This window comes from Canis lupus, chromosome 38 (genome assembly GCF_048164855.1).
Source record: "Canis lupus baileyi chromosome 38, mCanLup2.hap1, whole genome shotgun sequence".
Taxonomy (NCBI): domain Eukaryota; kingdom Metazoa; phylum Chordata; class Mammalia; order Carnivora; family Canidae; genus Canis; species Canis lupus.
In genome coordinates this window covers 25,486,163-25,508,369 of record NC_132875.1, presented here as the reverse complement: position 1 = coordinate 25,508,369, position 22,207 = coordinate 25,486,163, and positions in this window count along the sequence as shown.

Here is a 22,207-nt window from a genome sequence, read left to right as displayed (position 1 = left end):
ATTCTTTTCGATTGGATTCCATTCGATTCTTTTCGATTTGATTCAATTCGATTCTATTCATTTCGATTATTTTCGTTGAGATTAGATTCTTTTCGATTTGATTTTTTTCGGTTCGAGTCGATTCATTTCGCTTATTTTGGTTAGGATCAATTCAATTCGATTCTTTTTGATTTGATTTGATTCTATTCGATTTCTTTCGATTCTATTCTATTGTATTCTTTTCGATTCGATTCCATTCAATCCGATTCTTTTCGATTCGATTCGATTGTTTTAGATTTGATTCCATTCTTTCGATTCTCTTTGATATGATTCTTTTCGATTCGATTTGATACGATACTTTTTATTTTGATTCGAATCGATTCTCTTCGGTTCGATTCGTTTTGATTCTTTTCGATTCAATTCTATTCGAATTTTTTCGATTTGATTCGATTCGATTCTTTTAGATTCTACTTGATTTGTTTCTTTTTGATTCGTTTTGATTCGATTCTTTTTGATTCATGTCGATTCGATTCGATTCTTTTGTTTCGATTCGAATCTTTTCAATTCGAATCTTTTCGTTACATGGAATTCGATTCTTTTCGATTTGATTCTTTATGATTTTTTTCAACTGGATTCAATTCGATTCTTTTTTTTATGATAGTCACAGAGAGAGTGAGAGAGGCAGAGACACTGGCAGAGGGAGAAGCAGGCTCCATGCACCGGGAGCCCGATGTGGGATTCGATCCCGGGTCTCCAGGATCGCGCCCTGGGCCAAAGGCAGGCGCTAAACCGCTGCGCCACCCAGGGATCCCTCAATTCGATTCTTTTTGATTCGATTTGATTCTATTCGATTTTTTTCGATTTGATTCGATTAGTTCCTTTTTGATTCAATTCAATTCATTTCTTTTGATTCAATTCGATTCGATTCTTTTGGATTCGATTCGATTCTTTTGGATTCGATTCTTTTGGATTCGAATCGAGTAGATTCTTTTCATTTCGATCGGATTCATTTCAATTCGATTCTTTTCGATTCGAATGTTTTCGAATCAATTCGATACTTTTTGATTCGATTCGATTCTTTTCGTGTCGATTTGATTCTTTTCGATTCGATTCTTTTCTATTTGAATCGATTCGATTCTTTTCATTTCGATTCGATTTGATTCAATTCGATTCTTTTCGATCAATTCAATTTGATTGTTTTCGATTTGATTCGATTCGATTCTTTTCGATTCTATTCAATTCGATTAGTTTCCATTCGATGATGCAATTGGATTCTTTTCGATTCGAGTCGATACGATTCGATTCTTTTTGATTAGATACAATTCGATTCTTTTCGATTCGATTCGATTCTTTTCGATTCGATTCGACTCGATTTCATTCTTTTTGATTCGATTCGACTAGAATTTAATCGACTGATTCAATTTGATTCTTTTCTTTTCGGTTCGATTCTTTTCTATTCGATTTTTTTCTATTCAATTCGAGTCTTTTCAATTCGAATCTTTGCGATTCGATTCGATTTGATAGTTTTAATTCGATTCGAGTCTTTTCGATTCGATTCGATTCTTTTCAATTCGATTCTTTTCGATTCGAGTCTTTTTGATTCGATTCATTTCGATTCGATTCGATTCTTTTCAATTCGATTTGATGCTTTTCCATTTGATCTGATTTGTTTCATTTCGATTCTTTTCGATTCAATTCGATTCTTTTCGATTCCATTAAATTTGATTCGATTCTTTTCGATTCGATTAGATTCTTTTCGATTTGATTCCATTCAGTTCGATTCTTTTCGATTCGATTGGATTCTTTTCGATTTAATTCAATTGTTTCGATTCGATTTGATTTGATTCTTTTCGATTCGATTCAATACGATTCTTTTCATTTCGATTCTAATCGATTCTCTTCGATTCAATTCGTTTCGATTCGTTTCGATTCTATTCGAATTTTTTCGATTCTATTCTATTCGATTCATTTTGAATCATTTCGATTTGATTCTGTTCGAGTGGTTTCTATTAGATTCTTTTCGATTTGATTCAATTCGATTCGAGTCTTTTTGATTCGAGTCTTTTCGACTCGATTCAATTCAATACGATTCTTTTAGATTCGATTCGATTCGATTGTTTTCGTTTCGATTCGACTTTTTTTGATTCGATTCTTTTCGATTCGATTGTTTTCAATTCGATTGATTCGATTCTTTTCAATTCTATGCTATTCAAAGCGATTCTTTTGTATTTGATTCGATTCGATTGTTTTCTTTTTGATTCGGTTCGATTCGTTTCTTTTCGATTCGATTCAATTCTTTTCGATTCGATTCTTTTCGATTCGATTTGATTCTTTTCGATTCTAGTCTATTCTTTTCTATTCCATTCGAATCGATTCGTTTTGATTGAATTCGATTCTTTTCGATTCGATTCAATTAGATTCTTTTCGATTGGATTCAATTTGTTTCGATTCGAATCCATTTGATTCTTTTCGATTGGATTCCATTCGATTCTTTTCGATTTGATTCAATTCGATTCTATTCATTTCGATTATTTTCGTTGAGATTAGATTCTTTTCGATTTGATTTTTTTCGGTTCGAGTCGATTCATTTCGCTTATTTTGGTTAGGATCAATTCAATTCGATTCTTTTTGATTTGATTTGATTCTATTCGATTTCTTTCGATTCTATTCTATTGTATTCTTTTCGATTCGATTCCATTCAATCCGATTCTTTTCGATTCGATTCGATTGTTTTAGATTTGATTCCATTCTTTCGATTCTATTTGATATGATTCTTTTCGATTCGATTTGATACGATACTTTTTATTTTGATTCGAATCGATTCTCTTCGGTTCGATTCGTTTTGATTCTTTTCGATTCAATTCTATTTGAATTCTTTCGATTTGATTCGATTCGATTCTTTTAGATTCTACTTGATTTGTTCCTTTTCGATTCGTTTTGATTCGATTCTTTTTGATTCATGTCGATTCGATTCGATTCTTTTGTTTCGATTCGAATCTTTTCAATTCGAATCTTTTCGTTACATGGAATTCGATTCTTTTCGATTTGATTCTTTATGATTTTTTTCAACTGGATTCAATTCGATTCTTTTTTTTATGATAGTCACAGAGAGAGTGAGAGAGGCAGAGACACAGGCAGAGGGAGAAGCAGGCTCCATGCACCGGGAGCCCGATGTGGGATTCGATCCCGGGTCTCCAGGATCGCGCCCTGGGCCAAAGGCAGGCGCTAAACCGCTGCGCCACCCAGGGATCCCTCAATTCGATTCTTTTTTATTCGAAGCTATTCGATTCTTTTTGATTCGATTTGATTCTATTCGATTTTTTTCGATTTGATTCGATTAGTTCCTTTTTGATTCAATTCAATTCATTTCTTTTGATTCAATTCGATTCGATTCTTTTGGATTCGATTCGATTCTTTTGGATTCGATTCTTTTGGATTCGAATCGAGTAGATTCTTTTCATTTCGATCGGATTCATTTCAATTCGATTCTTTTCGATTCGAATGTTTTCGAATCAATTCGATACTTTTTGATTCGATTCGATTCTTTTCGTGTCGATTTGATTCTTTTCGATTCTATTCATTTCGATGATTTTCGTTGAGATTAGATTCTTTTCGATTTGATTTTTTTTTGTTCGAGTCGATTCATTTCGCTTATTTTGGTTAGGATCAATTCAATTCGATTCTTTTTGATTTGATTTGATTCTATTCGATTTCTTTCGATTCTATTCTATTGTATTCTTTTCGATTCGATTCCATTCAATCCGATTCTTTTCGATTCGATTCGATTGTTTTAGATTTGATTCCATTCTTTCGATTCTCTTTGATATGATTCTTTTCGATTCGATTTGATACGATACTTTTTATTTTGATTCGAATCGATTCTCTTCGGTTCGATTCGTTTTGATTCTTTTCGATTCAATTCTATTCGAATTTTTTCGATTTGATTCGATTCGATTCTTTTAGATTCTACTTGATTTGTTTCTTTTCGATTCGTTTTGATTCGATTCTTTTTGATTCATGTCGATTCGATTCGATTCTTTTGTTTCGATTCGAATCTTTTCAATTCGAATCTTTTCGTTACATGGAATTCGATTCTTTTCGATTTGATTCTTTATGATTTTTTTGAACTGGATTCAATTCGATTCTTTTTTTTATGATAGTCACAGAGAGAGTGAGAGAGGCAGAGACACTGGCAGAGGGAGAAGCAGGCTCCATGCACCGGGAGCCCGATGTGGGATTCGATCCCGGGTCTCCAGGATCGCGCCCTGGGCCAAAGGCAGGCGCTAAACCGCTGCGCCACCCAGGGATCCCTCAATTCGATTCTTTTTTATTCGAAGCTATTCGATTCTTTTTGATTCGATTTGATTCTATTCGATTTTTTTTCGATTTGATTCGATTAGTTCCTTTTTGATTCAATTCAATTCATTTCTTTTGATTCAATTCGATTCGATTCTTTTGGATTCGATTCGATTCTTTTGGATTCGATTCTTTTGGATTCGAATCGAGTAGATTCTTTTCATTTCGATCGGATTCATTTCAATTCGATTCTTTTCGATTCGAATGTTTTCGAATCAATTCGATACTTTTTGATTCGATTCGATTCTTTTCGTGTCGATTTGATTCTTTTCGATTCGATTCTTTTCTATTTGAATCGATTCGATTCTTTTCATTTCGATTCGATTTGATTCAATTCGATTCTTTTCGATCAATTCAATTTGATTGTTTTCGATTTGATTCGATTCGATTCTTTTCGATTCTATTCAATTCGATTAGTTTCCATTCGATGATGCAATTGGATTCTTTTCGATTCGAGTCGATACGATTCGATTCTTTTTGATTAGATACAATTCGATTCTTTTCGATTCGATTCGATTCTTTTCGATTCGATTCGACTCGATTTCATTCTTTTTGATTCGATTCGACTAGAATTTAATCGACTGATTCAATTTGATTCTTTTCTTTTCGGTTCGATTCTTTTCTATTCGATTTTTTTCTATTCAATTCGAGTCTTTTCAATTCGAATCTTTGCGATTCGATTCGATTTGATATTTTTAATTCGATTCGAGTCTTTTCGATTCGATTCGATTCTTTTCAATTCGATTCTTTTCGATTCGAGTCTTTTTGATTCGATTGATTTCGATTCGATTCGATTCTTTTCAATTCGATTTGATGCTTTTCCATTTGATCTGATTTGTTTCATTTCGATTCTTTTCGATTCAATTCGATTCTTTTCGATTCCATTAAATTTGATTCGATTCTTTTCGATTCGATTAGATTCTTTTCGATTTGATTCCATTCAGTTCGATTCTTTTCGATTCGATTGGATTCTTTTCGATTTGATCCAATTCTTTCGATTCGATTTGATTTGATTCTTTTCGATTCGATTCAATACGATTCTTTTCATTTCGATTCTAATCGATTCTCTTCGATTCAATTCGTTTCGATTCGTTTCGATTCTATTCGAATTTTTTCGATTCTATTCTATTCGATTCATTTTGAATCATTTCGATTTGATTCTGTTCGAGTGGTTTCTATTAGATTCTTTTCGATTTGATTCAATTCGATTCGAGTCTTTTTGATTCGAGTCTTTTCGACTCGATTCAATTCAATACGATTCTTTTAGATTCGATTCGATTCGATTGTTTTCGTTTCGATTCGACTTTTTTTGATTCGATTCTTTTCGATTCGATTGTTTTCAATTCGATTGATTCGATTCTTTTCAATTCTATGCTATTCAAAGCGATTCTTTTGTATTTGATTCGATTCGATTGTTTTCTTTTTGATTCGGTTCGATTCGTTTCTTTTCGATTCGATTCAATTCTTTTCGATTCGATTCTTTTCGATTCGATTTGATTCTTTTCGATTCGATTCTATTCTTTTCTATTCCATTCGAATCGATTCGTTTTGATTGAATTCGATTCTTTTCGATTCGATTCAATTAGATTCTTTTCGATTGGATTCAATTTGTTTCGATTCGAATCCATTTGATTCTTTTCGATTGGATTCCATTCGATTCTTTTCGATTTGATTCAATTCGATTCTATTCATTTCGATTATTTTCGTTGAGATTAGATTCTTTTCGATTTGATTTTTTTCGGTTCGAGTCGATTCATTTCGCTTATTTTGGTTAGGATCAATTCAATTCGATTCTTTTTGATTTGATTTGATTCTATTCGATTTCTTTCGATTCTATTCTATTGTATTCTTTTCGATTCGATTCCATTCAATCCGATTCTTTTCGATTCGATTCGATTGTTTTAGATTTGATTCCATTCTTTCGATTCTCTTTGATATGATTCTTTTCGATTCGATTTGATACGATACTTTTTATTTTGATTCGAATCGATTCTCTTCGGTTCGATTCGTTTTGATTCTTTTCGATTCAATTCTATTCGAATTTTTTCGATTTGATTCGATTCGATTCTTTTAGATTCTACTTGATTTGTTTCTTTTCGATTCGTTTTGATTCGATTCTTTTTGATTCATGTCGATTCGATTCGATTCTTTTGTTTCGATTCGAATCTTTTCAATTCGAATCTTTTCGTTACATGGAATTCGATTCTTTTCGATTTGATTCTTTATGATTTTTTTGAACTGGATTCAATTCGATTCTTTTTTTTATGATAGTCACAGAGAGAGTGAGAGAGGCAGAGACACTGGCAGAGGGAGAAGCAGGCTCCATGCACCGGGAGCCCGATGTGGGATTCGATCCCGGGTCTCCAGGATCGCGCCCTGGGCCAAAGGCAGGCGCTAAACCGCTGCGCCACCCAGGGATCCCTCAATTCGATTCTTTTTTATTCGAAGCTATTCGATTCTTTTTGATTCGATTTGATTCTATTCGATTTTTTTCGATTTGATTCGATTAGTTCCTTTTTATTCAATTCAATTCATTTCTTTTGATTCAATTCGATTCGATTCTTTTGGATTCGATTCGATTCTTTTGGATTCGATTCTTTTGGATTCGAATCGAGTAGATTCTTTTCATTTCGATCGGATTCATTTCAATTCGATTCTTTTCGATTCGAATGTTTTCGAATCAATTCGATACTTTTTGATTCGATTCGATTCTTTTCGTGTCGATTTGATTCTTTTCGATTCTATTCATTTCGATGATTTTCGTTGAGATTAGATTCTTTTCGATTTGATTTTTTTTTGTTCGAGTCGATTCATTTCGCTTATTTTGGTTAGGATCAATTCAATTCGATTCTTTTTGATTTGATTTGATTCTATTCGATTTCTTTCGATTCTATTCTATTGTATTCTTTTCGATTCGATTCCATTCAATCCGATTCTTTTCGATTCGATTCGATTGTTTTAGATTTGATTCCATTCTTTCGATTCTCTTTGATATGATTCTTTTCGATTCGATTTGATACGATACTTTTTATTTTGATTCGAATCGATTCTCTTCGGTTCGATTCGTTTTGATTCTTTTCGATTCAATTCTATTCGAATTTTTTCGATTTGATTCGATTCGATTCTTTTAGATTCTACTTGATTTGTTTCTTTTCGATTCGTTTTGATTCGATTCTTTTTGATTCATGTCGATTCGATTCGATTCTTTTGTTTCGATTCGAATCTTTTCAATTCGAATCTTTTCGTTACATGGAATTCGATTCTTTTCGATTTGATTCTTTATGATTTTTTTGAACTGGATTCAATTCGATTCTTTTTTTTATGATAGTCACAGAGAGAGTGAGAGAGGCAGAGACACTGGCAGAGGGAGAAGCAGGCTCCATGCACCGGGAGCCCGATGTGGGATTCGATCCCGGGTCTCCAGGATCGCGCCCTGGGCCAAAGGCAGGCGCTAAACCGCTGCGCCACCCAGGGATCCCTCAATTCGATTCTTTTTTATTCGAAGCTATTCGATTCTTTTTGATTCGATTTGATTCTATTCGATTTTTTTTCGATTTGATTCGATTAATTCCTTTTTGATTCAATTCAATTCATTTCTTTTGATTCAATTCGATTCGATTCTTTTGGATTCGATTCGATTCTTTTGGATTCGATTCTTTTGGATTCGAATCGAGTAGATTCTTTTCATTTCGATCGGATTCATTTCAATTCGATTCTTTTCGATTCGAATGTTTTCGAATCAATTCGATACTTTTTGATTCGATTCGATTCTTTTCGTGTCGATTTGATTCTTTTCGATTCGATTCTTTTCTATTTGAATCGATTCGATTCTTTTCATTTCGATTCGATTTGATTCAATTCGATTCTTTTCGATCAATTCAATTTGATTGTTTTCGATTTGATTCGATTCGATTCTTTTCGATTCTATTCAATTCGATTAGTTTCCATTCGATGATGCAATTGGATTCTTTTCGATTCGAGTCGATACGATTCGATTCTTTTTGATTAGATACAATTCGATTCTTTTCGATTCGATTCGATTCTTTTCGATTCGATTCGACTCGATTTCATTCTTTTTGATTCGATTCGACTAGAATTTAATCGACTGATTCAATTTGATTCTTTTCTTTTCGGTTCGATTCTTTTCTATTCGATTTTTTTCTATTCAATTCGAGTCTTTTCAATTCGAATCTTTGCGATTCGATTCGATTTGATATTTTTAATTCGATTCGAGTCTTTTCGATTCGATTCGATTCTTTTCAATTCGATTCTTTTCGATTCGAGTCTTTTTGATTCGATTGATTTCGATTCGATTCGATTCTTTTCAATTCGATTTGATGCTTTTCCATTTGATCTGATTTGTTTCATTTCGATTCTTTTCGATTCAATTCGATTCTTTTCGATTCCATTAAATTTGATTCGATTCTTTTCGATTCGATTAGATTCTTTTCGATTTGATTCCATTCAGTTCGATTCTTTTCGATTCGATTGGATTCTTTTCGATTTGATCCAATTCTTTCGATTCGATTTGATTTGATTCTTTTCGATTCGATTCAATACGATTCTTTTCATTTCGATTCTAATCGATTCTCTTCGATTCAATTCGTTTCGATTCGTTTCGATTCTATTCGAATTTTTTCGATTCTATTCTATTCGATTCATTTTGAATCATTTCGATTTGATTCTGTTCGAGTGGTTTCTATTAGATTCTTTTCGATTTGATTCAATTCGATTCGAGTCTTTTTGATTCGAGTCTTTTCGACTCGATTCAATTCAATACGATTCTTTTAGATTCGATTCGATTCGATTGTTTTCGTTTCGATTCGACTTTTTTTGATTCGATTCTTTTCGATTCGATTGTTTTCAATTCGATTGATTCGATTCTTTTCAATTCTATGCTATTCAAAGCGATTCTTTTGTATTTGATTCGATTCGATTGTTTTCTTTTTGATTCGGTTCGATTCGTTTCTTTTCGATTCGATTCAATTCTTTTCGATTCGATTCTTTTCGATTCGATTTGATTCTTTTCGATTCGATTCTATTCTTTTCTATTCCATTCGAATCGATTCGTTTTGATTGAATTCGATTCTTTTCGATTCGATTCAATTAGATTCTTTTCGATTGGATTCAATTTGTTTCGATTCGAATCCATTTGATTCTTTTCGATTGGATTCCATTCGATTCTTTTCGATTTGATTCAATTCGATTCTATTCATTTCGATGATTTTCGTTGAGATTAGATTCTTTTCGATTTGATTTTTTTCGGTTCGAGTCGATTCATTTCGCTTATTTTGGTTAGGATCAATTCAATTCGATTCTTTTTGATTTGATTTGATTCTATTCGATTTCTTTCGATTCTATTCTATTGTATTCTTTTCGATTCGATTCCATTCAATCCGATTCTTTTCGATTCGATTCGATTGTTTTAGATTTGATTCCATTCTTTCGATTCTATTTGATATGATTCTTTTCGATTCGATTTGATACGATACTTTTTATTTTGATTCGAATCGATTCTCTTCGGTTCGATTCGTTTTGATTCTTTTCGATTCAATTCTATTCGAATTTTTTCGATTTGATTCGATTCGATTCTTTTAGATTCTACTTGATTTGTTTCTTTTCGATTCGTTTTGATTCGATTCTTTTTGATTCATGTCGATTCGATTCGATTCTTTTGTTTCGATTCGAATCTTTTCAATTCGAATCTTTTCGTTACATGGAATTCGATTCTTTTCGATTTGATTCTTTATGATTTTTTTCAACTGGATTCAATTCGATTCTTTTTTTTATGATAGTCACAGAGAGAGTGAGAGAGGCAGAGACACTGGCAGAGGGAGAAGCAGGCTCCATGCACCGGGAGCCCGATGTGGGATTCGATCCCGGGTCTCCAGGATCGCGCCCTGGGCCAAAGGCAGGCGCTAAACCGCTGCGCCACCCAGGGATCCCTCAATTCGATTCTTTTTTATTCGAAGCTATTCGATTCTTTTTGATTCGATTTGATTCTATTCGATTTTTTTTCCATTTGATTCGATTAGTTCCTTTTTGATTCAATTCAATTCATTTCTTTTGATTCAATTCGATTCGATTCTTTTGGATTCGATTCGATTCTTTTGGATTCGATTCTTTTGGATTCGAATCGAGTAGATTCTTTTCATTTCGATCGGATTCATTTCAATTCGATTCTTTTCGATTTGAATGTTTTCGAATCAATTCGATACTTTTTGATTCGATTCGATTCTTTTCGTGTCGATTTGATTCTTTTCGATTCGATTCTTTTCTATTTGAATCGATTCGATTCTTTTCATTTCGATTCGATTTGATTCAATTCGATTCTTTTCGATCAATTCAATTTGATTGTTTTCGATTTGATTCGATTCGATTCTTTTCGATTCTATTCAATTCGATTAGTTTCCATTCGATGATGCAATTGGATTCTTTTCGATTCGAGTCGATACGATTCGATTCTTTTTGATTAGATACAATTCGATTCTTTTCGATTCGATTCGATTCTTTTCGATTCGATTCGACTCGATTTCATTCTTTTTGATTCGATTCGACTAGAATTTAATCGACTGATTCAATTTGATTCTTTTCTTTTCGGTTCGATTCTTTTCTATTCGATTTTTTTCTATTCAATTCGAGTCTTTTCAATTCGAATCTTTGCGATTCGATTCGATTTGATATTTTTAATTCGATTCGAGTCTTTTCGATTCGATTCGATTCTTTTCAATTCGATTCTTTTCGATTCGAGTCTTTTTGATTCGATTGATTTCGATTCGATTCGATTCTTTTCAATTCGATTTGATGCTTTTCCATTTGATCTGATTTGTTTCATTTCGATTCTTTTCGATTCAATTCGATTCTTTTCGATTCCATTAAATTTGATTCGATTCTTTTCGATTCGATTAGATTCTTTTCGATTTGATTCCATTCAGTTCGATTCTTTTCGATTCGATTGGATTCTTTTCGATTTGATTCAATTCTTTCGATTCGATTTGATTTGATTCTTTTCGATTCGATTCAATACGATTCTTTTCATTTCGATTCTAATCGATTCTCTTCGATTCAATTCGTTTCGATTCGTTTCGATTCTATTCGAATTTTTTCGATTCTATTCTATTCGATTCATTTTGAATCATTTCGATTTGATTCTGTTCGAGTGGTTTCTATTAGATTCTTTTCGATTTGATTCAATTCGATTCGAGTCTTTTTGATTCGAGTCTTTTCGACTCGATTCAATTCAATACGATTCTTTTAGATTCGATTCGATTCGATTGTTTTCGTTTCGATTCGACTTTTTTTGATTCGATTCTTTTCGATTCGATTGTTTTCAATTCGATGGATTCGATTCTTTTCAATTCTATGCTATTCAAAGCGATTCTTTTGTATTTGATTCGATTCGATTGTTTTCTTTTTGATTCGGTTCGATTCGTTTCTTTTCGATTCGATTCAATTCTTTTCGATTCGATTCTTTTCGATTCGATTTGATTCTTTTCGATTCGATTCTATTCTTTTCTATTCCATTCGAATCGATTCGTTTTGATTGAATTCGATTCTTTTCGATTCGATTCAATTAGATTCTTTTCGATTGGATTCAATTTGTTTCGATTCGAATCCATTTGATTCTTTTCGATTGGATTCCATTCGATTCTTTTCGATTTGATTCAATTCGATTCTATTCATTTCGATTATTTTCGTTGAGATTAGATTCTTTTCGATTTGATTTTTTTCGGTTCGAGTCGATTCATTTCGCTTATTTTGGTTAGGATCAATTCAATTCGATTCTTTTTGATTTGATTTGATTCTATTCGATTTCTTTCGATTCTATTCTATTCTTTTCGATTCGATTCCATTCAATCCGATTCTTTTCGATTCGATTCGATTGTTTTAGATTTGATTCCATTCTTTCGATTCTCTTTGATATGATTCTTTTCGATTCGATTTGATACGATACTTTTTATTTTGATTCGAATCGATTCTCTTCGGTTCGATTCGTTTTGATTCTTTTCGATTCAATTCTATTCGAATTTTTTCGATTTGATTCGATTCGATTCTTTTAGATTCTACTTGATTTGTTTCTTTTCGATTCGTTTTGATTCGATTCTTTTTGATTCATGTCGATTCGATTCGATTCTTTTGTTTCGATTCGAATCTTTTCAATTCGAATCTTTTCGTTACATGGAATTCGATTCTTTTCGATTTGATTCTTTATGATTTTTTTGAACTGGATTCAATTCGATTCTTTTTTTTATGATAGTCACAGAGAGAGTGAGAGAGGCAGAGACACTGGCAGAGGGAGAAGCAGGCTCCATGCACCGGGAGCCCGATGTGGGATTCGATCCCGGGTCTCCAGGATCGCGCCCTGGGCCAAAGGCAGGCGCTAAACCGCTGCGCCACCCAGGGATCCCTCAATTCGATTCTTTTTTATTCGAAGCTATTCGATTCTTTTTGATTCGATTTGATTCTATTCGATTTTTTTCGATTTGATTCGATTAGTTCCTTTTTGATTCAATTCAATTCATTTCTTTTGATTCAATTCGATTCGATTCTTTTGGATTCGATTCGATTCTTTTGGATTCGATTCTTTTGGATTCGAATCGAGTAGATTCTTTTCATTTCGATCGGATTCATTTCAATTCGATTCTTTTCGATTCGAATGTTTTCGAATCAATTCGATACTTTTTGATTCGATTCGATTCTTTTCGTGTCGATTTGATTCTTTTCGATTCGATTCTTTTCTATTTGAATCGATTCGATTCTTTTCATTTCGATTCGATTTGATTCAATTCGATTCTTTTCGATCAATTCAATTTGATTGTTTTCGATTTGATTCGATTCGATTCTTTTCGATTCTATTCAATTCGATTAGTTTCCATTCGATGATGCAATTGGATTCTTTTCGATTCGAGTCGATACGATTCGATTCTTTTTGATTAGATACAATTCGATTCTTTTCGATTCGATTCGATTCTTTTCGATTCGATTCGACTCGATTTCATTCTTTTTGATTCGATTCGACTAGAATTTAATCGACTGATTCAATTTGATTCTTTTCTTTTCGGTTCGATTCTTTTCTATTCGATTTTTTTCTATTCAATTCGAGTCTTTTCAATTCGAATCTTTGCGATTCGATTCGATTTGATATTTTTAATTCGATTCGAGTCTTTTCGATTCGATTCGATTCTTTTCAATTCGATTCTTTTCGATTCGAGTCTTTTTGATTCGATTGATTTCGATTCGATTCGATTCTTTTCAATTCGATTTGATGCTTTTCCATTTGATCTGATTTGTTTCATTTCGATTCTTTTCGATTCAATTCGATTCTTTTCGATTCCATTAAATTTGATTCGATTCTTTTCGATTCGATTAGATTCTTTTCGATTTGATTCCATTCAGTTCGATTCTTTTCGATTCGATTGGATTCTTTTCGATTTGATTCAATTCTTTCGATTCGATTTGATTTGATTTGATTCTTTTCGGTTCGATTCAATACGATTCTTTTCATTTCGATTCTAATCGATTCTCTTCGATTCGTTTCGATTCTATTCGATTTTTTTCTATTCTATTCTATTCGATTCATTTTGAATCATTTCGATTTGATTCTGTTCGAGTGGTTTCTATTAGATTCTTTTCGATTTGATTCAATTCGAATCGAGTCTTTTTGATTCGAGTCTTTTCGACTCGATTCAATTCAATACGATTCTTTTAGATTCGATTCGATTCGATTGCTTTCGTTTCGATTCGACTTTTTTTGATTTGATTCTTTTCAATTCGATTGTTTTCAATTCGATTGATTCGATTCTTTTCAATTCTATGCTATTCAAAGCGATTCTTTTGTATTTGATTCGATTCGATTGTTTTATTTTTGATTCGGTTCGATTCGTTTCTTTTCGATTCGATTCAATTCTTTTCGATTCGATTCTCTTCAATTCGATTTGATTCTTTTCGATTCGATTCTATTCTATTCTTTTGTATTCCATTCGAATCGATTCGTTTTGATTGAATTCGATTCTTTTCGATTCGATTCAATTAGATTCTTTTCGATTGGATTCAATTTGTTTCGATTTGAATCAATTTGATTCTTTTCGATTGGATTCCATTCGATTCTTTTCGATTTGATTCAATTCGATTCTTTTCGATTCTATTCATTTCGATTATTTTCGTTGAGATTAGATTCTTTTCGATTTGATTTTTTCGGTTTGAGTCGATTCATTTCGCTTATTTTGGTTAGGATCAATTCAATACGATTCTTTTTGATTTGATTTGATTCTATTCGATTTCTTTCGATTCTATTCTATTGTATTCTTTTCTTTTCCATTCCGTTCAATTCGATTCTTTTCGATTCGTTTCGATTGTTTTAGATTTGATTCCATTCTTTCGATTCTATTTGATATGATTCTTTTCGATTCGATTTGATACGATACTTTTTATTTTGATTCGAATCGATTTTCTTTGGTTCGATTCGTTTTGATTCTTTTCGATTCAATTCTATTCGAATTTTTTCGATTTGATTCGATTCGATTCTTTTAGATTCTACTTGATTTGTTTCTTTTCGATTCGTTTTGATTCGATTCTTTTTGATTCATGTCGATTCGATTCGATTCTTTTGTTTCGATTCGATTCTTTTCAATTCGAATCTTTTCGTTACATGGAATTCATTTCTTTTCGATTTGATTCTTTATGATTTTTTTCAACGCGATTCAATTCGATTCATTTTTTTATGATAGTCACTGAGAGAGAGAGAGAGGCAGAGACACAGGCAGAGGGAGAAGCAGGCTCCATGCACCGGGGCCCGATGTGGGATTCGATCCCGGGTCTCCAGGATCGCGCCCTGGGCCAAAGGCAGGCGCTAAACCGCTGCGCCAACCAGGGATCCCTCAATTCGATTCTTTTTTATTCGAATCTATTCGATTCTTTTTGATTCGATTTGATTCTATTCGATTTCTTTCGATTTGATTCGATTAGTTCCTTTTTGATTCAATTCAATTCATTTCTTTTGATTCAATTCAATTCGATTCTTTTGGATTCGATTCGATTCTTTTGGATTCGATTCTTTTGGATTCGAATCCAGTAGATTCTTTTCATTTCGATCGGATTCATTTCAATTCGATTCTTTTCGATTCGAATGTTTTCGAATCAATTCGATACTTTTTGATTCGATTCGATTCTTTTCGTGTCGATTTGATTCTTTTCGATTCGATTCTTTTCTATTTGAATCGATTCGATTCTTTTCATTTCGATTCGATTTGATTCAATTCGATTCTTTTCGATCAATTCAATTTGATTGTTTTCGATTTGATTCGATTCGATTCTTTTCTATTCTATTCAATTCGATTATTTTCCATTCGATGATGCAATTGGAATCTTTTCGATTCGATTCGATTCTTTTCGATTTGATTCGACTCGATTTCATGCTTTTTGATTCGATTCGACTAGAATTTAATCGACTGATTCAATTTGATTCTTTTCTTTTCGGTTCGATTCTTTTCTATTCGAGTTTTTTCTATTCAATTCGATTCTTTCAATTTAATTCGATTCTTTCAATTCGATTCGATTCTTTTCGTTTCAAATCGATTCGTTTCAATTCGAGTCTTTTCAATTCGAATCTTTGCGATTCGATTCGATTTGATATTTTTAATTCGATTCGAGTCTTTTCGATTCGATTCGATTCTTTTCAATTCGATTTGATGCTTTTCCATTTGATCTGATTTGTTTCATTTCGATTCTTTTCGATTCAATTCGATTCTTTTCGATTCCATTAAATTTGATTCGATTCTTTTCGATTCGATTAGATTCTTTTCGATTTGATTCCATTCAGTTCGATTCTTTTCGATTCGATTGGATTCTTTCGATTTGATTCAATTCTTTCGATTCGATTTGATTTGATTCTTTTCGATTCGATTCAATACGATTCTTTTCATTTCGATTCTAATCGATTCTCTTCGATTCAATTCGTTTCGATTCGTTTCGATTCTATTCGAATTTTTTCGATTCTATTCTATTCGATTCATTTTGAATCATTTCGATTTGATTCTGTTCGAGTGGTTTCTATTAGATTCTTTTCGATTTGATTCAATTCGATTCGAGTCTTTTTGATTCGAGTCTTTTCGACTCGATTCAATTCAATACGATTCTTTTAGATTCGATTCGATTCGATTGTTTTCGTTTCGATTCGACTTTTTTTGATTCGATTCTTTTCGATTCGATTGTTTTCAATTCGATTGATTCGATTCTTTTCAATTCTATGCTATTCAAAGCGATTCTTTTGTATTTGATTCGATTCGATTGTTTTCTTTTTGATTCGGTTCGATTCGTTTCTTTTCGATTCGATTCAATTCTTTTCGATTCGATTCTTTTCGATTCGATTTGATTCTTTTCGATTCGATTCTATTCTTTTCTATTCCATTCGAATCGATTCGTTTTGATTGAATTCGATTCTTTTCGATTCGATTCAATTAGATTCTTTTCGATTGGATTCAATTTGTTTCGATTCGAATCCATTTGATTCTTTTCGATTGGATTCCATTCGATTCTTTTCGATTTGATTCAATTCGATTCTATTCATTTCGATTATTTTCGTTGAGATTAGATTCTTTTCGATTTGATTTTTTTCGGTTCGAGTCGATTCATTTCGCTTATTTTGGTTAGGATCAATTCAATTCGATTCTTTTTGATTTGATTTGATTCTATTCGATTTCTTTCGATTCTATTCTATTGTATTCTTTTCGATTCGATTCCATTCAATCCGATTCTTTTCGATTCGATTCGATTGTTTTAGATTTGATTCCATTCTTTCGATTCTCTTTGATATGATTCTTTTCGATTCGATTTGATACGATACTTTTTATTTTGATTCGAATCGATTCTCTTCGGTTCGATTCGTTTTTATTCTTTTCGATTCAATTCTATTCGAATTTTTTCGATTTGATTCGATTCGATTCTTTTAGATTCTACTTGATTTGTTTCTTTTCGATTCGTTTTGATTCGATTCTTTTTGATTCATGTCGATTCGATTCGATTCTTTTGTTTCGATTCGAATCTTTTCAATTCGAATCTTTTCGTTACATGGAATTCGATTCTTTTCGATTTGATTCTTTATGATTTTTTTGAACTGGATTCAATTCGATTCTTTTTTTTATGATAGTCACAGAGAGAGTGAGAGAGGCAGAGACACTGGCAGAGGGAGAAGCAGGCTCCATGCACCGGGAGCCCGATGTGGGATTCGATCCCGGGTCTCCAGGATCGCGCCCTGGGCCAAAGGCAGGCGCTAAACCGCTGCGCCACCCAGGGATCCCTCAATTCGATTCTTTTTTATTCGAAGCTATTCGATTCTTTTTGATTCGATTTGATTCTATTCGATTTTTTTCGATTTGATTCGATTAGTTCCTTTTTGATTCAATTCAATTCATTTCTTTTGATTCAATTCGATTCGATTCTTTTGGATTCGATTCGATTCTTTTGGATTCGATTCTTTTGGATTCGAATCGAGTAGATTCTTTTCATTTCGATCGGATTCATTTCAATTCGATTCTTTTCGATTCGAATGTTTTCGAATCAATTCGATACTTTTTGATTCGATTCGATTCTTTTCGTGTCGATTTGATTCTTTTCGATTCGATTCTTTTCTATTTGAATCGATTCGATTCTTTTCATTTCGATTCGATTTGATTCAATTCGATTCTTTTCGATCAATTCAATTTGATTGTTTTCGATTTGATTCGATTCGATTCTTTTCGATTCTATTCAATTCGATTAGTTTCCATTCGATGATGCAATTGGATTCTTTTCGATTCGAGTCGATACGATTCGATTCTTTTTGATTAGATACAATTCGATTCTTTTCGATTCGATTCGATTCTTTTCGATTCGATTCGACTCGATTTCATTCTTTTTGATTCGATTCGACTAGAATTTAATCGACTGATTCAATTTGATTCTTTTCTTTTCGGTTCGATTCTTTTCTATTCGATTTTTTTCTATTCAATTCGAGTCTTTTCAATTCGAATCTTTGCGATTCGATTCGATTTGATATTTTTAATTCGATTCGAGTCTTTTCGATTCGATTCGATTCTTTTCAATTCGATTCTTTTCGATTCGAGTCTTTTTGATTCGATTCATTTCGATTCGATTCGATTCTTTTCAATTCGATTTGATGCTTTTCCATTTGATCTGATTTGTTTCATTTCGATTCTTTTCGATTCAATTCGATTCTTTTCGATTCCATTAAATTTGATTCGATTCTTTTCAATTCGATTAGATTCTTTTCGATTTGATTCCATTCAGTTCGATTCTTTTTGATTCGATTGGATTCTTTTCGATTTGATTCAATTCTTTCGATTCGATTTGATTTGATTTGATTCTTTTCGGTTCGATTCAATACGATTCTTTTCATTTCGATTCTAATCGATTCTCTTCGATTCGTTTCGATTCTATTCGATTTTTTTCTATTCTATTCTATTCGATTCATTTTGAATCATTTCGATTTGATTCTGTTCGAGTGGTTTCTATTAGATTCTTTTCGATTTGATTCAATTCGAATCGAGTCTTTTTGATTCGAGTCTTTTCGACTCGATTCAATTCAATACGATTCTTTTAGATTCGATTCGATTCGATTGCTTTCGTTTCGATTCGACTTTTTTTGATTTGATTCTTTTCAATTCGATTGTTTTCAATTCGATTGATTCGATTCTTTTCAATTCTATGCTATTCAAAGCGATTCTTTTGTATTTGATTCGATTCGATTGTTTTATTTTTGATTCGGTTCGATTCGTTTCTTTTCGATTCGATTCAATTCTTTTCGATTCGATTCTCTTCAATTCGATTTGATTCTTTTCGATTCGATTCTATTCTATTCTTTTGTATTCCATTCGAATCGATTCGTTTTGATTGAATTCGATTCTTTTCGATTCGATTCAATTAGATTCTTTTCGATTGGATTCAATTTGTTTCGATTTGAATCAATTTGATTCTTTTCGATTGGATTCCATTCGATTCTTTTCGATTTGATTCAATTCGATTCTTTTCGATTCTATTCATTTCGATTATTTTCGTTGAGATTAGATTCTTTTCGATTTGATTTTTTCGGTTTGAGTCGATTCATTTCGCTTATTTTGGTTAGGATCAATTCAATACGATTCTTTTTGATTTGATTTGATTCTATTCGATTTCTTTCGATTCTATTCTATTGTATTCTTTTCTTTTCCATTCCGTTCAATTCGATTCTTTTCGATTCGATTCGATTGTTTTAGATTTGATTCCATTCTTTCGATTCTATTTGATATGATTCTTTTCGATTCGATTTGATACGATACTTTTTATTTTGATTCGAATCGATTCTCTTTGGTTCGATTCGTTTTGATTCTTTTCGATTCAATTCTATTCGAATTTTTTCGATTTGATTCGATTCGATTCTTTTAGATTCTACTTGATTTGTTTCTTTTCGATTCGTTTTGATTCGATTCTTTTTGATTCATGTCGATTCGATTCGATTCTTTTGTTTCGATTCGATTCTTTTCAATTCGAATCTTTTCGTTACATGGAATTCATTTCTTTTCGTTTTGATTCTTTATGATTTTTTTCAACGCGATTCAATTCGATTCATTTTTTTATGATAGTCACTGAGAGAGAGAGAGAGGCAGAGACACAGGCAGAGGGAGAAGCAGGCTCCATGCACCGGGGCCCGATGTGGGATTCGATCCCGGGTCTCCAGGATCGCGCCCTGGGCCAAAGGCAGGCGCTAAACCGCTGCGCCACCCAGGGATCCCTCAATTCGATTCTTTTTTATTCGAATCTATTCGATTCTTTTTGATTCGATTTGATTCTATTCGATTTCTTTCGATTTGATTCGATTAGTTCCTTTTTGATTCAATTCAATTCATTTCTTTTGATTCAATTCAATTCGATTCTTTTGGATTCGATTCGATTCTTTTGGATTCGATTCTTTTGGATTCGAATCCAGTAGATTCTTTTCATTTCGATCGGATTCATTTCAATTCGATTCTTTTCGATTCGAATGTTTTCGAATCAATTCGATACTTTTTGATTCGATTCGATTCTTTTCGTGTCGATTTGATTCTTTTCGATTCGATTCTTTTCTATTTGAATCGATTCGATTCTTTTCATTTCGATTCGATTTGATTCAATTCGATTCTTTTCGATCAATTCAATTTGATTGTTTTCGATTTGATTCGATTCGATTCTTTTCTATTCTATTCAATTCGATTATTTTCCATTCGATGATGCAATTGGAATCTTTTCGATTCGATTCGATTCTTTTCGATTTGATTCGACTCGATTTCATGCTTTTTGATTCGATTCGACTAGAATTTAATCGACTGATTCAATTTGATTCTTTTCTTTTCGGTTCGATTCTTTTCTATTCGAGTTTTTTCTATTCAATTCGATTCTTTCAATTTAATTCGATTCTTTCAATTCGATTCGATTCTTTTCGTTTCAAATCGATTCGTTTCAATTCGAGTCTTTTCAATTCGAATCTTTGCGATTCGATTCGATTTGATATTTTTAATTCGATTCGAGTCTTTTCGATTCGATTCGATTCTTTTCAATTCGATTTGATGCTTTTCCATTTGATCTGATTTGTTTCATTTCGATTCTTTTCGATTCAATTCGATTCTTTTCGATTCCATTAAATTTGATTCGATTCTTTTCGATTCGATTAGATTCTTTTCGATTTGATTCCATTCAGTTCGATTCTTTTCGATTCGATTGGATTCTTTCGATTTGATTCAATTCTTTCGATTCGATTTGATTTGATTCTTTTCGATTCGATTCAATACGATTCTTTTCATTTCGATTCTAATCGATTCTCTTCGATTCAATTCGTTTCGATTCGTTTCGATTCTATTCGAATTTTTTCGATTCTATTCTATTCGATTCATTTTGAATCATTTCGATTTGATTCTGTTCGAGTGGTTTCTATTAGATTCTTTTCGATTTGATTCAATTCGATTCGAGTCTTTTTGATTCGAGTCTTTTCGACTCGATTCAATTCAATACGATTCTTTTAGATTCGATTCGATTCGATTGTTTTCGTTTCGATTCGACTTTTTTTGATTCGATTCTTTTCGATTCGATTGTTTTCAATTCGATTGATTCGATTCTTTTCAATTCTATGCTATTCAAAGCGATTCTTTTGTATTTGATTCGATTCGATTGTTTTCTTTTTGATTCGGTTCGATTCGTTTCTTTTCGATTCGATTCAATTCTTTTCGATTCGATTCTTTTCGATTCGATTTGATTCTTTTCGATTCGATTCTATTCTTTTCTATTCCATTCGAATCGATTCGTTTTGATTGAATTCGATTCTTTTCGATTCGATTCAATTAGATTCTTTTCGATTGGATTCAATTTGTTTCGATTCGAATCCATTTGATTCTTTTCGATTGGATTCCATTCGATTCTTTTCGATTTGATTCAATTCGATTCTATTCATTTCGATTATTTTCGTTGAGATTAGATTCTTTTCGATTTGATTTTTTTCGGTTCGAGTCGATTCATTTCGCTTATTTTGGTTAGGATCAATTCAATTCGATTCTTTTTGATTTGATTTGATTCTATTCGATTTCTTTCGATTCTATTCTATTGTATTCTTTTCGATTCGATTCCATTCAATCCGATTCTTTTCGATTCGATTCGATTGTTTTAGATTTGATTCCATTCTTTCGATTCTATTTGATATGATTCTTTTCGATTCGATTTGATACGATACTTTTTATTTTGATTCGAATCGATTCTCTTCGGTTCGATTCGTTTTGATTCTTTTCGATTCAATTCTATTCGAATTTTTTCGATTTGATTCGATTCGATTCTTTTAGATTCTACTTGATTTGTTTCTTTTCGATTCGTTTTGATT